The sequence below is a fragment of the Bubalus kerabau genome, chromosome X, assembly GCF_029407905.1.
Source record: "Bubalus kerabau isolate K-KA32 ecotype Philippines breed swamp buffalo chromosome X, PCC_UOA_SB_1v2, whole genome shotgun sequence".
NCBI lineage: Eukaryota > Metazoa > Chordata > Mammalia > Artiodactyla > Bovidae > Bubalus > Bubalus kerabau.
In genome coordinates this window covers 22,384,222-22,387,041 of record NC_073647.1, presented here as the reverse complement: position 1 = coordinate 22,387,041, position 2,820 = coordinate 22,384,222, and positions in this window count along the sequence as shown.

Sequence of the window (2,820 nt, the reverse complement as noted above, 5' to 3'; positions counted from 1 at the left end):
TGGAGCCTGGCAGGCTACAGTCCATGGGATCGCAAAGAGTCGGACACGACTGAGTGACTTCACTTTCTTTCACATTCTTTCTTTCAGACCCAGTTCAAGTGGGTTTTGGGAGCTTTTCCTGTGATTTTCTTTTTCTTTTCTTTCTTTTTTTTTTTTTTTTGTGTACATTCATCTCTTTTACATGTTCACTCTACTGAAACACAAATCCACCACACCCATGAGGCCAACCCCAGATTACAAAATTTCAGCGCCTGTGGAGATTTCTTCCATCAGGCGAAACCTCTCCTGCCCTGAGCCCTGGGAGTTTTCGCTTTCTATTGAGGATGAGAAATAACACTCCATGAGAGGGGCTCTGGTCTGTGTCACTTGGGGCTGGCTCCTTTGCAGAATGGTGAGAAGCCCCCTGAAAATGAAATGGAATGGCTTCTCAGGCGCTTGTATTTGAATTTCCCATTTCCTGCCTTGGAGCGCAACAAAGGACTTGTGTATGGAGTGTGTGTGAGTGTGTACCATGGCAAGAGAATGCACACAGGATCCTTGTTGTCCATTCACTTTTCTTGGGAGGAAACAGAAGTGGGTGTCTATTCCCAGCAGTATTAGGGAGCAGCGGTGGGGGCCCTCACCATCTTCCCTTCCAGATTGCTAGAGATGTCTTTCACTCACAGTGTGGTTGGCTGAAACCAACAAGTTACATCTCTCACTTCTGACTACATCCCACTCTGTACTGGATGCCCTTCGAAAAAGCATGTTAAGTGAATGTTAAGGGAAACTGTACATATTCTTAGCAGATAAGGGAGGCTGGGGCCATTCCTGCCTCAGAGTGCTGGCATTGCCTGCTAGCAGATGGCAGGGTTTCTCCACCCCTACAGTAGTGCTTTTTGACGATCTGGCAACAGCATAACTTGAGTCACTGCTTGGATGGCCCTACCTCAGCATTTGAAAGCATCTGCTGGGGGCTGGGCTTCATAAAACTTGGGTTTTCTTTAAGACCCTGGTAAAAATGGAGTAAGCATTGTGGCTACATCTTCGTCATGACCCTGGGAACAAACTGTTGGCTAGGAGTATAGTGGGGCCCACTTACAGACCAAATGTGCTAATTATAAATGGTTCTTATCTTGTCATTAAAACAGATCTGGCAGGCCTGGGACTTGGCAGCCCTCGGTGAGCTATTAGTTTCATGCTACTGTACCGGCTGGGCAGTCATAAAACTGTATCTCTTTGAAAAATGGTCCATAATGTAGACCAGCCTCCTCTGCACCCATTAGCCCAAATTGGTCTGACTTGATGGCCCAGTCTCAGGCTGCTCAGGTGCTGGGTTTAATTTCTGTCTGGAGCTGTAGGCAGAGTGGAGGGAGGGACTCAAGGGCCTTATGCAGTGAGACTGGGTCAGAGGCCCTGACCCCTGGTCTCCACCTCTTTTGGCACCACTTCCTTGGCTTCCTGCTGTCAGGCAGTGCTCTAGTTCATGTCCTTGTCTGCTGCCCTACTCGGTCAAGCCCTGTTAAGGAATTAACTGCAAGTTAGGAGTTAGCTGGTAAGAGCCCGGGGCATAACAGGCATACTTGCATATTAACAGGAGTCTCAAGGAGGCTAAAAGTCTCCACGGATGGAGCCAACAGTGCTGGTATAAAAACTGATAGGGTAGATATTTCTGGACTGAGTCTCCGTAGAAGACACTGCGAGCATTTCAAGCATCAGGATGGAATGACTGGGAAAATGGGCTGAAGGAGTTACTTCCCAGTGCCCCAGAAATCCCACCAAATAGACCACACTGTCTCTGTCAGATGGTGCCAAAGTCTCTGCTCCACCCTGGCAGTGCGGTTGACAGCGTTTGTGAAGTACCAGGTGGCACATGTGTGTAAGTTTAGAGCCAGGCTCCTAGGGGTGGCTTATAGTCTAGACAAGAAGGCTGAAGGCTTTGCCCAGTGCTTCTCAAACTCAAATTGGTTTTCATTTGATTTAAATGTTTCAAAATAGAGAAAGGATTCAATCTTCTATTGACACCTGAAACATGAATTTGGAAATCAAATCCAACCATGGTTCATTTCTTCACTTTTCAAAGCACATATTTAAATATTTGCTTTCATTGGGTGAGATTATTAACAGGTGCATCTTGCCTCTAAGAGTAATTTCAATTATCCTACAAAGGAAAATATACCTGCTCAGGATGTTGAGGAAATTACTATTAACCCTAATTCCATACAACAACAACAAAAAATGCTATTAAAAAAAAAAAAGCACACATTGAACACTTAATACGTTCCAGGCACCATGCTTAATATGTAACAGGTAAGTAGGATTACATTGCCATTTTATAGACCAGGAAACTGAGGCTCATGCATATTAATCGAGTTCACACAGTTCTCAAGTGGTGGCACTGGAATTAAAACACGGTGTAGCATAGAGCACAAGCTCTGCAGTCGGGGGGGGAATTCTTTGTCTTATAGACAGATGTGTGTAATTAAGTGATGTTTCTTCTTGTGAGTGTTCAGTGGACACCACCTCAGCCCTCCAAGGACAACAGCTCCAGCTCAGTGGGGAGGTTCAGTATAAAGATATAAGCGTGGGAGCCTTCAGCATACAGAAGGCAACTGAACTCCAGTGGAGGGGAGAGCACCAGCCAGAATGATTTGCTCAAGGTCATGCAGTCATCAAGGGCAGAACCCTGCCCTGGCAAGAGCATCTCCCCCATCACCTCTCAACTACAACCTCGGAACCGGGAGGCTACTCCACCCTCCCCACATCATGTTCCTCAGCCCCTTTCCTCTTGCTTTAACAGGCAGGAGTTGTTTCCCAGATGGCAATAATGGTACTGACAAT